Consider the following 15,844-nt stretch of genomic DNA (forward strand, 5'->3'; position numbering starts at 1 on the left):
GGTGATAATCCCCATAATGATCCAACTCCTGCCAAAGAGATCGCAATTCAGCATAATACTAGGCCACAGTTAATTCCTTTTGGGTAGTTTCGTGAAGCTTCTTCCATAGCCCATAAACATGTGCATCATTCCCCAACTATCTTTGTAGTAGCCTTCAAGATCTAGGCTATAGTATCGAGTAATAGGTATCCACGGGCAATATTTGGATGCATGGTATTCAAAAGGAACGACATGATAAGGGAGTCATTCAAGATCCATTTATTCTGGAGAAACATCGTGGTGGTAGGTTTGATAGTGGTGCGCATAATGTGTCTAGCAAATCCTCTTCCAGCAATAGTCAAGTACGCAGATCGAGACCAAATCAAATAATTTGTTCTATCAAATCTTACTGAAAGAAGATGAAAAGTGGGGTAATGTTCAAAACCAGTGAGGGCAGTAGTACCATCAATGGTTGCCATGTCAAAAAACTGTCTACAGTTCTTCAATCTTCACCGTTTCCAAACAACTAAACGTCGCAGAATGGAATAGTTGGACCACCCAAACGAATATAAGGAGTTATAGGATTCAAAGGGTTCATAGGGTAAGTAACACCACCAGCGCCCCCCCCCCCTTTTTGAGTGGTAGGGTAGAATGCAAAAAACAGAAACTGATGGGCTAATGTGTTATTGCAGGTTAAAAGAGGGGCTTATAAGGAAAAAACCAAAAAAACACTATAGGCCACATGGTTCAATGGGCTGGTTCAATAGGTCACGTGTGGGTTCATAAAAACACCTCTCTTCCTCCTTCGACCGGTGTTCTTTTCCTTCGGGCGGTGGTTCTAGCAATAAGGAGATGATGGAGTAGGCGATGGAGGTCCTAGTTGGCTTTCTGCAGGCAGGCAGTGGTTTTGGTTGGCTTTCTGTAGGCAGGTGGTGGTTTCGGTTGGCTTTCAGGCGGTGATAGTCTGGTGATAAGGAGATGATGGAGGAGGCAATGGTGGTTTGGTTAGCTTTCTGCAAGCAAACGGTGATAGATTCTAAAGTAGTTGCAGAGGTGTTGGGTTGCAGCGGTGGTGGATGTAGGCCTTCATCAAAGAAAGATCGGTTGTGGAGGTAGGTCTTCGTGAGATCAAGATGTTCTTCTTTTCCCCTTCTTTTCTTTTGCTCTTCTCTTGTTTCTTCCCTAATCGATTTTTGGCTCTGATGCCATGTTAAGGAAAATCGATTGTAGTGGAATAGCTTGAATGGATCAGTGTGAACCCAAGCTCTCTATTTATAATAAAGTGGAAAGAAGATTAATACTTAAATACCCTTACTTGGGTAACAAAAAATAGAAAACTACATGAACTAGAACTCCTAGAATTGAACTCCTAATAGAATTCAACCAACAAATAGATACAGATATCACACCAATGTCATATTATAAAATAACAAAAGGTTAAAGAGCTGAGGTGCATCAGATCTGTGGACTCTCCAATTGGCATCTTTAAGAAAAATTTAGGCATCCAACTTTGACAGACACAAGCCCATTCATTAATCCCAACCCTCCAAACTACCATTAAGGATTTCCAGTCAGGATCTATATCTCAACCAGTAAACTAAATTAGCAATAAGTCCTCAGTTCTAAAAGATAAAAATCAAGGAGGCAAAGTACCCAAAATGCTGGCAATGCACATAACCTCCTCCAAGGACCCCCATCAGCACCCGTCATTGCCATGTATCTCATCAGCCTGACCTGAATTAAAGAGCAGCAATATGCCTTTGGTTAGGTATTTGTATTTGATAACAAACCCATTTTGAGTTATATCTATAATGAAGAAGAGAAAGGGCTGCTGTCTCCAACCTAACCTCGGGAAAAATTGTTGTCAGGTGATTCTCCCAATCATTAAGTGTTGGCAACTTGCCTGGAGCAGCAGGAAGTTTACTGAAATCCTGCATATAAATTCATCATAACAGTTATATCTGTAACACCCACTAGCACTTACTTGACACAAGTCACAGCGGGGAAAGAAAATCCTTCTGTCCAATGTCAGAGTATGTTTACAGAAATAAACGTTGCAGCAATAAAAATGAGATCAGGGATAGATGGAAACCCGGAAGGACATTCCAGTACGGTCAATATACTTCTTATTCCGAAAAACAAAATACATGGGAACATCAAGAGTTTAGTCTACATACTGCTCAAACCTGAAAAAGAAGAAATAAGAATGTCAAGGGAAAAAGACAAGCTTCCTGAATACAGAAAAGATGAAAAATCAAGACAACCCTCAAGTAACACTGGGTAAAAGAAGATAAATACTTGATGTACTATTAGTCTTCATCAGATCATATCAGAAGTCTTACTCTACTGAAGATGTAATATTTTATATCAAGTTTATATACTGATACAAGTCTGAACCATTACATACATTTGATGTTAATATAAGGAAGATGAAGTCACAAGTAACTTCCTTTGCAGGATACGGGTCTATTCTGCCATGATTGGTTGAACTCTCTAGAGAAATGTTTTGATTGGCACAACCGAATAGAGGAAAGAAAACCCAGGTTTGTTTACTCCTAATGGATTGGTTATGCTAGATAATGGTTAAAACTCAGTGAAAAGAGATTCATAGTAATGTGAGACAGAATAGAGAAGGAAGGAAAGAAGAAGACAAGGGAAAAAGAGAAGGGAAAATGCGAAAAGAAAGAAGAATTACAGGGAAGAGGGAGAAGTGATCTTATAAGAAGAGGGGAAGAAGGGGACAGCCCACACACAACACAGAAAAGCTTCAATTCATCTTTCAATTCCATAAATTTAAAACAATGGTACATGGGTATTTAAAGATAAGAATTAATAAATCAAATAATCCTGAATCCTTAATTAAACCGAGATTCTAAAACAAAAATTACAATGAATAAGAGGAGATCACTCTGCTTCTGAAAATGCTTTTGACAGGAGCAATGCTGTTGCTGATGAATTTCACCAACAGATTGAGGAAAAAGGTTATTTGATTTCAAATTAATTTCTCTTAGCAAAGTAAAGTTATGACATGATGAGAGCGACAAATTTCTGTCATTGATTTAATGAGGACATGAGAAGAGAGGTGGAAAGTATAGAAACTAGATGAGGAAGTATGGCTATTGCTAGTGAAACAGGTTGCAAGATGGTGCCAGAGAAGCACTAGCTTAAATGAGTACCTTGTAGGAATTTCTCATAACACTTCCTCTCTGCTTCTAGATTCTTAGAAGGTTTTCTTCTTGATTTTGATGATTTCTGTTTACAGAGAACAATGGACCCATGGGTTTTGAGGAACAGGCAAGGTTAAGAAATTGGAACAAAAATAGTTGGAGATCCAGACCGAATTTTCTCACCAGAAAGCAAGAATTTTCCTTAAACTCTCATGGGGATTAGAATTCAATCATCTGAGCACACTTCCAAAATAGAATTTGTTAATCGAATGGCATTGGAAAAATCTTACCTGAGATAAGATAAGATCCTATTCATGGCAGAAAGCCCAAAAATAAAAAAGTGTAATTCCATCAACAGAATTTTGCTACATCTAACGCATGGTATATCTTCTTCTTGCTTAATCCTCTCTGTAGATTTCTATCAGACTCCCAGGTTAGTGTGAGTGAAAGAAGAGGCAGAAGATGAGGATTCTTCAGGTCAAGAAGTTGCACAGCAGTGATAACAGGAGGAGAAGATGGAGACGATGAAGTTGGTAATGAATCCCATTTTTTTTTAAGTAATAATATGTCCCACTTGTGTATTAAAAGGAAGTAAACAAGGAGTAGAGGAGAAAAGGGTATAGGTAGAATTTTCATACCCGTAATTTAGTCGAAGACTGTGAGGTAGGGAGACGTTAGCTACCAGTTGGACCAGAGCTCTATACTTCCTGGTTAGCTTTTACCAAGGTTAGCGCTCCTTACGGGTTAACTCAGAAAAGATAAAATTGTCTTTTACTCCTTACATCTGACAGTCCTATTTCAAGAGGCACGCTTATTTGGGTCCAAACTAGTGTATGCGCATGAAAATCCCAAGAATTAATTGATGAGGTTGAAGTGCAATACCTGTCCTGACCACCTCAGCCACTTCATTCAAGAAGCCAGTTTCCTTATAGCCTCTTCTTTCCAACCCGTGCTGTGGCACAATGAATGTATACAATGAGGTACTCAATCTAGATAGTGGAACTTCTGATATCTCACAAAGCATTTGGAAGCTACCTTTGCCAACTTAACAACTTCTACTGCAACACGCTTACCAGACTATCTCGAAATGGTGTCTTTAGACCAGTCTTTGGTACCTACCAACACTCGGTAAGTGCAATTAGATTCTTTGTACGAGTCAAAACTCAAAACCGGTATAAGGAATGATATGTGTATATATGAAAAGTCAACCATTTCTCTAGGACCATCATGAAATAATTCATTACCGGCCATAGAAGCAAAATTTGAGCAACATTAACAGTTTGTGTGTGTGAGTCTTGCTACTTCAGAGATTCATTGCAAAGGCCTTTTTGGTCCTTGTTTCTATTTTATGTTTAGGGCTGTTTTATTGCTTAAAATTACATATTCTGCCATAATTAGTGGAAGGACAGTATAGACTTTTACTTACTATTAAACCTTAATAAATAAGGTCCGCAATTAGGAGAGAAATTAATCCCAACCGCACGCTGCTTCTTCTGCTTGCACAACCTGTTTTCTCTCTTTTCTTCTTCTTCTTCTTCTCTTCTACATTCTTCTGTTGGTTATATATCTATCCATCCATCCATCTTTCAATCTATTTATCTATCTATCTATCTATCTATAAATAGATATATACACTTAATCCAATACCAAAAAGTTCCATGAAGAGTAAACCTAGACAAAGGGGAAAGGGAGATTGTTTAACTGATATATCTGATATATACACTTAATCCAATACTGAAAAGTCCCATGAAGAGTAAACCTACACAAAGGGTAAAGGGAGAGTGTTTAACCAATATAACCCCCTAAAAGAAACTGAAACTTTCATATATTTAGTTTTATCATAGTGCATACTTCTTCTAAGCATGTCAGAACTAAACTTCTAATCTATGCCAAAATTTCATAGAGAGAGATCCCTATTGGCTTCGTTAAACAGAAAGTCTTAGACTATTGGAACTCACCTGTTTATCTTCCCTCCTTAGTGCTACAGAAATTGTATATTGAAGATTAGCATAATGAAGACAAGGTCAGAAGCCCTCAGTAAGTAAAAGAATCTCCAGTAAAAGAAATAAATGAACAATCAGCAAAGCTGCACAGGACTCAAAACTCCGGGGGGGGGGGAGAGTAGTGAGGAAGTCTTGTTGACCATTTACTAGACAACTGCGGATGGTTTTGCAGGTATATAAGTGTTTGAGTTGATGTTTCTGGGATATGGAATCCTTTCGAAAGTTTAATTTCCCAAATCTTCATTTAGTTGCATTGTTTCCACTGAACTATAATATCTTCCAAAGCCTGAAACTGCTCATCAATCTGTTCAAATTCACTTGAACTTATTCTTCCCTCACTTGGCACCAAATGGCAAAAATTTCCATGCGATGCCATAAATTGGAAATTACCACACACACATAAACACAGAAAGGCTTATTTTTAAATCAGGCAATCTCTCAGGTGAACAAACTCATGCAAATAGTTTTCTAAAGGAAGCTCTATTTACGGTTTGATAAATAGAAGCCCACTTATGTTTCTTGTATGTTTTGAACCCAGTGCAATCAGCAGAATGAGAATTGAGAAGCGGACAACAACAACAACAACAACAACAATAAGCCTTTTCCCAACTAAATGGGGTTAGCTACATGGATTCTTGCCCTCCGATCAGTTCTATTTGAGGCCATGCTAGAATAGAGAAGGGTTCATCAATTCCTTGATTTGAGTTGTCTAACAACAAAAAGTTCTAGAAGATTCCAGCAGCAATAGATTGAGACTGAATTTTGATTGGGATAATTACTATTGCCCCCCTATACTTTGGTTTTATTACTAATCAAACTTCCTTCTTTATGAAATTACTATTGCCCCCCTCACTTCTAACAGTGTTAAGTGGCTGTTAACATTGAATATGTAATGTCTCTTTTGTCCTTCATTAAAATTAAGAAGTCAAAAAGATGACATTACCTTCATTTATAGAAAGTATATTGGATGCCAATTATATTCCTAAATCTTATATTTTAGAATCAATTTTGGATTTGAAAGAGTACCAATCGTCTCCATTTAAATGTGATGAAGACCCAGATCAAGGAAGTTTGTGAATGAATTATCTCTTGAGATCTTGCTTCTTCATCTCTAACTCCATCAAAATGTGCATAGTGGTAAAGACGAATATTTCATAGTATAAATTTAAGTTTTAACAGAAGGAGCAATAATCTGGGAGAAAAGAAATGAATTCTGCATGTGTGTTGTAATTCTTGGAATTTACACAAAAGTACTAAAAAACAATGATCTCTGTTGCAGCATGATACTTGTTGATGAGGGGCTTACTATTGCACTAAAAAATATAAATCACATAAATTTTCAGGTAAGGTTCATCTTCAATGGAAACATTGTCCTGAAATTAATTTTCTTTTGTTTTCTTCTAAGAATTTAATTCGGGGATTGGTGAGACCACACGCTTATGGTTGTTGAAACTCTCAAGCTCCACTTAAATTTTTCACAATCACAATGATAGAAGTTTTACAAACAAATTAGCATATAAGATGTTAATTGATAGAAAATTTGGCAACATGCACAATGGTTAGCATAATTAGGTGATTTTCAATTTCCAACTTCAAATTCAATTTTATCTTTCCTCATATTTAGTTTCTATTTTGAGTTTTATTCAATCACATCTTTCCTTTATTCGGAGGTTTCTTTTTAAGAGAAGAAAAATCACATCTTTCCTTTATATTCGGTGGTTCTTTTTAAGAGAAGAAAATCACATCTTTCCTTTATTTGGTGGTTTCTTTTTAGATAAGAAAATGGATTTAAGGTAAATTTTTTTTCCATAGTTAATTAAGGGTAGTATCATACCTTGACAAAAAGGTAAATAAGTAAAGAAATAACTCCAGGGTTATTTTTGGGATTTTGAAAAAAAATATATAGATGCCACATCATCAGTAAACTAATGGAGCTTAACGGTCGGGGGTAATAGTAATTGTAGATAGAGTTAAAGGTTGGATTAGTAATTCTAAAAAGTACAGGGGACAAAGTAGTAATAAAATCAAAGTACATGGGGGCAACAATAATTATCCCATTTTGTTTAATTTCTTTCTATTTCAGTTCTGCCATCAGATTTAGTTCTATGCCAGTTCAGAAAGTCTAGCAAGTTTGGATCAGTTTCTTTTACCATAAAACATCTAAAAAAATCAAATAAATAGTAGCTAGGTTTAGTTTCTATCTCATTATTGCCTAAGATGGGAAAACCTATTCTTTTTACGCACGGTAAGGAGGATAATTCATACTCTATACAAAGAAATCGACCTCCTCTGTTGTATATAACAAAAGGATTTCTTGGGTAAGAATTACTAAAGAATTAACAGTTAATGAAGCTAGCTCTTGCAATTTTGGCAACATCTTGTCCATTTGGGTGGTACATAAGTAATTTTTGGTGGTACCTTTTGGTCTCAAACAGAGTTAAAATCTTAAACGTCAGATTTTTACTAACCCATTCAACACTTGCAGATACTCTGTTAATGTATCATAATTCTGCAGCCTGTAACTTGAGGAACCAAATTAAAACTGCTCTGTTAACCCTGAGACTACACCCATTAACCTCGTTCATCGATTCCTCTTAGACTAACCCATTAACCCTTCATTCCAACCCTTAATAGTAATTGCACACCCATGTTGCTACCCGCCTGCTTTGCTGCAAGCCTTTTACCAACCTAATTGCACCCTGCTGCGCACTTCTGTTGGATCTGAGGTAATGCTCTAATATGAAAGATATCAGATTGCAAACACTAAACCTACCCTTCCCTGTTCCAAATACTGTTTTAATTGCTTAATTCTTGGCCTAACCACTGATTTTGTCACCGGACGTTTTCTAGTGGCTTTATTTCATGCCCTGACCAACCCATTCTATTTCTGGTCTAACAGGCCTTGGTGTTAAACCTTAATTTCATAATTAGCATCAGGGCTTCTTGGTTGCCATGAGAAACCCCATAAAATTCCTCTATACCTCTACTAAAAGTCTGAATCATTTCAAGTTCTCAACAGAAAACTCCTAGGGAATAATTCAACCTTCATGGCTTCATAAAACATATCAGTGAGAATTAAAATACCAAGAGGACTGCAGCTAGGTTGAGGAGACAGAAGCTCTGAAATCCATCCCCCAATTCCGGTACCAAACACCCTGAGCCCCCATGTCGCCGGCGACCTGAGAAACATGTCTTCCAACTCGCCGGTGCCTCCCCCACCCCTCCCCTCCTCCCTGAACCCCCAACCTCCCAAAAAATCTTGAACTCCCTCTTCTCCAACCAGAATCACTCTGTTGAAAATCTAAATCTCTCCTTTGTTCCTCCCGCTTTTACCAACCACACCTCCACCGCTCACTGCCCTTCCACCTCCACTGCTCCTGGAATCGACCGATAGAAATTTGCCATCATTGGCCAATTCCTAGGACCTATCCCTTCCCTCAACATAACCGAAACCTCACTTGCAAAGCAATGGAATGCATCAAGACTCATGGACACTTACCTCCTGGACTCTGGAATTTATTTGTTCAACTTCTCTTCTACCTCCTGCCAATCTCGTGCACTGGACGGATCTCCCTAGTCTGTGGGAAGGTCCCAAATCTTCATCAAGCCCTGGTCCCCATCCTCTCCCCTCCGCCGGGTCGACTTCAACTCTCTCTCCCCCTGTGGATCAGCCTCCCTGGTCTCCCTCTTGAGTTCTGGAACTGTGACTGCCTGAGTCAAATTGCTTCAGCCCTTGGCAACCCCCTTCGAACTGACTCACAAACCCTCAAGATGGACAGGCTCTCTTATGCTCGTCTGTGTGTGGACTTCCCCGCATCTATAACTCTACCTGCAAATGTTTCTATCATGGATGATAATGGCCTGAAATATGAACAATTAATTGTCTTCGACTGGATTCCTTCACGATGCAGCCTATGCTCATCATTCGGTCATGAAGATACTTCTTGTTCATCATTTGTTCAAGCTCCTGCAAGAGCCGACCCTCAAGATCAATGCGATATCTTTCAGTCTCACTGTGTAACTCCACCAAATATTGCTCCAACCAACACCAAGAAGATGACACTGGTTAGTTGCCCCCCTCAAAGAACAATCAACACTCTAGAGAAGATCACTATACCGATTGAAATTCCTGAAGCTGCCATCACTGTCGCCACCATGAATAGTTATGAAAATCAAGACAAATCTCCTGCGTTCACCTACTGGAGAAGTAGAAGAAGCCACTGCTTCCGATGCCGGTGACCGTCTCTACCTCCCAGTTCACAAAAGATGATTTGAAAGCTGCTACCTCCTGCAACACTGCCATCTCTGTCACGCCTCCAGCACCTCAGAAAGCTGGCCCTGCTACCGTCAACGAATTGAATACCTCTTTCTACTAGATCGCAACTGCCAAAGAATCAGATGACACCATCACTGTTGACCAACTGACAAAAATGGTACCACAGAAAGCTGCCTCTGCCACTTTCGACAAATCGAAAGGCTCCTCCAGAGTGGATGTTGCTCCCATAGCCTTTGACGACACACCAGCCTCTGATCGATTGATGTTAATGGTAAGATATGGAACTGTGACCAATTTCACTACCATTCTCGTTTCCACTTCCCCATCAAAAGCCTCTACGACTACCTCCATCAACTTGAAATCGCAAACCCCTAAACCTGCTGCAACCACCGTCATCGAACCTTTATCCCATCACCCCATTTCCGTTAATACCCTTTTACCCCTACCCACTCACTTATCCTCTAACCATGTCTCCAAACCTTCTACCCGTAAACCAAGCCCAAACCCATTCCCATTTCTTATAACCCACTCCTCTCTAGCATCACTAAGCCCATCTCCTCTGGGCTGAAACCTCTTTCCATTACTGGCCTTCCTTCTTCAACTCTCTTGGGCCTCCTAAACCCTCTAAACCCCTTAAATCTTTAAAGCCCTCTGCTTCATCCCATTCCACTTCCATTGACCAAAATATCCAATCCTCCATCTATGGAACTGAGCTTCTCAACCCCATGGCCGATCCCCTCCCTTGCCATATCACTCCCCCCTTAGCCCGGCCCACCACCATCATCCTTAAAACCCAACCCACCAGCAATGTGTTAAACCTCAACCTATTGCCCAACACCCTCCCAATCCAAAACTCTTTCCTCAAAGCCACCCATCTCTCCACCCTTGACACGGTTTCCCCTTCCCCTTCAAACTACAGCCTTCCCTCCACCCCCTGAACCACAGAGCCATCCCTGAACCTTTATCCCCCTCCTCCAACTCTTCCATTGACCCAGAAATCTTTGAAACCCCTTCACCTCTTAGCTCCCCCCTATGTGAGAACCTCCTTCTTTCCCCTTCCCCCTTCCCCATCCCCAATAGCGAAATTGTTGCCCCCTCCCCCGTTGTTTATAATGTCTAATTTCTTCATTTGAAATGTCAAGGGGCTAAACACCCTTGCTAAATAGGCTGATGTTAGAAACACCATCAAAACAGCTAAAGTTTCCTTTTGTGCCCTTATTGAGACTCATGTCAAAATGGATAATGCCCATCGGATTGCTCAGTCTATTGCCCCCACTTGGTCTTTTATCTCGAACTCTTCTCCCTCTATCAATGGTCGTATCTAGATTCTTTGGGACCCCTCGAGATTCCAAATCTCCCTTCTTAGGTCGTCTCCTCAACTCATACATCTTAGTATCCTAGATAACCTCTCCACTCCCTTTTTCCTTTCCATCATCTACGATTTCAACCGTGCCGCCGATCGTTCCCCCGTCTGGGATAATATCAGAGCCATCTCCTCTGCCTCCCCTAATATCCCTCGGGGCATTGGTGGGGACTTTAATATCGTTAGATTCTCCCATGAGCGAGTCGGTGGTTCTTCTTTTGTTCCTACTGCATTGGATGACTTCAATGCCTGCATTGATGACTTGGGTATTGTCGATCTCCATTGGTCGGGCCATCCCCTTACTTAGCAGAATCACCTCTCTGCTCGGCTAGAATCGCCTCCAAGTTGGATCGCTTCCTAGCTAATCCTGCTTGGTCTCCTCCTTCCCATCTTCTAATGCTTCCATCTCTAATTCCAGAATCTCTGATCACTCTCCCTGCTTTGTCTAGCATTCGCCTCCCAACTCCTTTAGGCCGAAGTCATTCAAATTCTTTGATATGTGGACTTCGGACCCTTCTTTCCTCCCCACGGTTTGTGATGCTTGGTCTAAGCCGATCCATTGCCATTCTCTCCCTCTTATAGCCTTTGCCCGTAAGCTTGACAACACTAAGGAAGCCCTCTATTTCTGGAGCTCCTCCTCCTTTGGCAATATCAATTCCAGGATCTCCTCCTGCAGATCAAATCTTCAGACGCTCAATCCCTCCTCCAAAATAACCCTTCCAATTCCTCCGTTGCTGAGAATGAGAAATCCCTCTCCTCTGAGCTTTTCTCTCTCCTTTCCTCTGAAGAAAGCTTCCTCTGTCACAAAGCCAGAATCAAATGGTTGGAGCTCGGGGACTCCAATTCTACCTACTTCCACTGATCTCTTAAGGCCCGAAATAACTTCAACTCCATCCCCTCCCTCATCACTAACCTTGGTACTTGCATTTTCGATCCCGCTAGTATCAAGGCCGAGATTGTCTCCTTCTTCTCCGATCTTCTGTCTCCTTCCTCTCTCCCGCCCCGCACCCCCCTTCCCCCCAATCTCATTAATAAAGTCATTGACCCTTCTCTCATCTCCTCTCTCAGTGCTATCCCTTCCACAGAAGAAATCCTTCTTGCCATCCTCTCCCACAAGCCTAACAAGGCCCCAGGTCCTAATGGTTTCAGTATGGGGCTTCTTCCTTGCCTCTTGGGATTTTATTGAGAGTGATCTTGTCCATGCCATCAGCAGCTTCTTCAACCCCTCTTAGTTGTCCCCATCAATCAAACCTTCCTCTGTCTCATCCCCAAAAAGCAAGGAGCCTCTTCCCTCTCTAATTTCCGGCCCATCTCCCTTTGTAACCTCATCTACAAATTCATTTCTAAGGTCTTTGCGAATAGGCTCAAAAAGGCTCTTCCCTCCCTTGTTACCCGAAGCAATCGGCCTTCATCTCAAGCCACAGTATTGCGGATAACATTCTTCTTTGCATAGAGATTGTTCGCGGCTTCAATAGAATTGACCACTCCCCGGCTACGCTCCTTAAGGTTGATCTCCATAAAGCCTTCGATTCCATTTGCTGGGATTTTATAAGCGATGTCCACTTTTCCACGGGTTTCCCGGCCCCTTTCATCCACCGGATCGACTCTCGTATCTCCACTCCCCGATTCTCCATCCTTGCCAATGAATCCCCAGCTGGATTCTTCCCTTCCCGCGTTGGCATCCGCCAAGGCTATCCCCTTTCTCCCTACCTTTTCTCTTTAGCCTTAGAAGTCCTTCCCATATCCTTCAAACGAAAATCAATCAGCTCCTCATTTCCCCCATTCCCAAGTGCAAATCCCTAAATCTCACCCATCTTGCTTTCGCTGACGATTTCATGATCTTCTCTAAAGTGGACCACCTTTCCATATCCTCCATCCTCTCAGCTCTCTCTCTGTTTGAATCCCTCTCTGGCCTTCGCAAGTCCACCATCTTCCTCTCTGGTATCCCTGAGCAGCTTCGAGCCTCCCTTCTCCAGCTCTCAGGTTGCTTGCCCGGCTCCTTTCCTGTGGTCTATCTTGGCCTCCCGCTCATTCCCGGTAGGCTCACTCGCCACCATTGCCTTCCAATGCTTGACAACATTCGTAAGAAATTGCAACTTTAGAAGAGTAATCTTTTATCCTTTGCCGGGTGAGCTGTTCTCATCCACTTTGTGCTCTAGTCTTCCTATCTGTACTGGTGCGGAATCTTCTCCATCCCCAAGTCCACCATCCATGCGATGGAATCTTTATTTTGTGCCTTCCTTTGGAAAGGGCAGGAAGCCTAGCGCTTCATCCACCCGGTCAATTGGTCCTCCATCTGTCGCCCTTCCTCCAAAGGTGGCCTTGGTATCCGCCGGATCATCAATGTTAACTTAGCCTACCTCCTCAAACTCATCTGGAAAATTGCTCAAAACATGACTCTATTTGGGTTAGGTGGATTTACTCTTATCTTCTCTGATCGGATTCCTTCTAGACTGTTTCTATGCCCTCCAACCCTTCATGGGTTTGGAGGAAAATTCTCCTGCTTCGTCCACAAGCCATCTCGGCTATTTCTACCTCCATCTCTTCTAGTTCCTCAACTTCCTTATGGCTTGATCGTGGCATCCGATGGGCATTCTCTTTAACCACTTTGGCCCCCGCACTATCTATAACACTATTATCCCCAAATCCACCCCCTTAGCAACCTTCATCTCTAATGGATCATGGATCCTTGTCCCCCTGCCCATTCTCACACAAGTTTGGGAATCTCTCCCTACTCTCTCTAGCTCCCCTTGTGACCTCACCGTTGGGCTCCCTTCCCCCACCAAATCCTTCTTCACCTCATCGACCGAGAACCTTCTCAAATCCCACAGCCCTATTCCCCCTGGCCCTTATTGGTTTGGTTCAAAGACCACATTCCCCGTCACTCCCAAACCCTCTGAAGAGCCCTTAACCTCGCCCTTCCCACCCAATCCTTCCTTATTGGCTGCCACATTCCCGTTAGCCCCAACTACATCCTCTGTTGGTCCGGTTTGGAGAACCTTGAGCACCTTTTCTTTTCCTGCCCTTTCTTCAGATCTATCTGGGGAAAAGCCATAACCTCCATTTGGCGTCGTTCAAGGCATTCCTATGGGTTTGGGCGAGATTGGTCTTGGATTTTGAGAAACTTTTCAGGTTCTTCCATCTACGATCGGATCAATAAGCTAGTGTTTTGTGCCTTGATCCATCACCTTTGGTGGGAGCGCAATCTTCGGAGATGGACCTCCAAATCTCAATCTGTAGACAGGATTTGGAATGCTATCTATTTCGATGTTTCCTCTAGATTGTTAGCTATTCCCCATCCCCCTGTTGATGACACCCTAAGGAACAGGCTTATTGTTGTCTCCTGGGGTCTTAGTTCTTCTTTTCGGTCTTCTTCTTAAAGACCTTGTTCTTTTGCTTTCGTTTCTTTAATATAATTATTTATTCATCCAATATATATATATATATATATATATATATATATATATATATATCAGTTAAATGACATGTATCAAATCAGTTTCTAAAGTCCAACAAACATCCCCACCCCGTAATGACAATTGTCTAACAATCAACGTTGGGAATAAGGCTTGTTATAAAGGCTTGGAACAGTCAAATTGGAAAATAGCTTCATGTACCCATAATAAAATTGGGATAAGGTCATAAGGCTTAGTTAACAGCCTTCTTTTCCCCTATATTTGTATATATATATATATATGTATATATATATACACCCATGAAATGAAAAATCCCATTGTTGGTTGAGTCCTATTAGGAGTTCAATTATGTTAAGAGTTTTAGTTTGTGTAATTTTCTATTTCTTGTTACCCAAGTAAGGGTATTTATGTAATAGTCATCTTTCCACCTTTATTATAAATAGAGGGTTTAAGATCACACTGATCGATAAAATCATTCTACCACAATCGTTTTTCTTAACATGGTATCAGAGCCAAAAATTGATTAAACCAATAAAGGAAAGAAAAACAAGAAATGAATGATCGTCTCTCTCTCGATTCTACAACTAAACCTGCTACCGCTGCAACTACACCATTGCTGCCCTTCACCTCTTCCCCATACCAGCAACCATCAATCCTCTTTTTTTTTGGAATCGCAAGACTTCATCGCTTCTTCTTTTGGAATCGCAAGAGTCCATCACTGCCTTCCCATTCCCATCGCCTTCCAGCAGCAGGACCCTTTTGTTTCTTTTTTTTTTTGGAACCGCAAGAGTCAATCGTTGTCTTCCAGCAGCAGCATCCACATGGGCCAAACCACCAAAAATCCTGACTGAACCATGTCTTGGTTTTTCCCTTTCTAACCAACGGTTCTATTAGCCCAAAAAGAAAGAAAGAAAACGAAAAAATATATATTGAAGTTCCAGGGGTCTCTTTAGTAAATTTGAATATTCTCAGGACCTATTTGTACTTTTACATATCTCTACACACCTAGTTGTGATTTCACATATCTTCATGTTGAAAGAAACAATTGTGGTAGAATGGCTTCTTGATCAATGATCTCAAGCCCTCTATTTATAATTAAGTGGAAAGTAGACTATTACAAGGAATAGAATTTTACATGAATATAAACTCTAATTTAACTCCTTGTAGAATCCAACACTCCCCCTCAAGTTGAGGCATAGATATTAGTCATGCCCAACTTGCCTATAATAGGAAGGAAATCTCTTTCTTTCAAACCCTTAGTGAAAACATCTGCTACTCGGTCTCCAGATCTTACAAAAGGCATGCAGATAAGCCCATGTTCCAACTTTCCTTTGACAAAAAAACTATCAATTTCAATGTGCTTAGTTCAATCATGTTGCACCGGATTATTAGGAATACTAATAGCAGCCTTGTTGTCACAATATAACATCATAGGGTTTGGAACTTGGACTCCAATATCTTGCAGCAAACCTTTCAACCATAGTAGCTCGCAAACTCCACGAACCATAGCTCTATATTCAGCTTTGGTACTAGATAAAGCTACCATATTCTGTTTCTTACTTCTGCAAGTAACTAGATTACCTCCAACAAAGGTACAGTAACCTGAAATTGACTTCCTGTCTGGAGATCCAGCCCAATCT

General features: G+C 41.0%; 1 pseudogene across 1 annotated transcript in view; it reads right to left on the bottom strand.

Annotated features, from left to right (window-relative positions):
* The window catches only part of LOC149005380 (disease resistance protein L6-like), a 49,261-nt pseudogene that overhangs the window by 12,001 nt on the left and 21,416 nt on the right, over positions 1 to 15,844 (bottom strand). Inside the window, exons 7-9 of the transcript XR_016169953.1 lie at positions 2,072 to 4,261; positions 1,827 to 1,910; positions 1,633 to 1,713 (exon numbers count right to left, since the gene is read on the bottom strand). The product of XR_016169953.1 is annotated as a disease resistance protein L6-like (transcript). The remainder of the gene's footprint in view (positions 1 to 1,632; positions 1,714 to 1,826; positions 1,911 to 2,071; positions 4,262 to 15,844) is intronic.

Source organism: Hakea prostrata, chromosome 9 (genome assembly GCF_041222555.1).
Source record: "Hakea prostrata isolate BN-2017 chromosome 9, UWA_Hpros_2, whole genome shotgun sequence".
NCBI classification, from domain to species: domain Eukaryota; kingdom Viridiplantae; phylum Streptophyta; class Magnoliopsida; order Proteales; family Proteaceae; genus Hakea; species Hakea prostrata.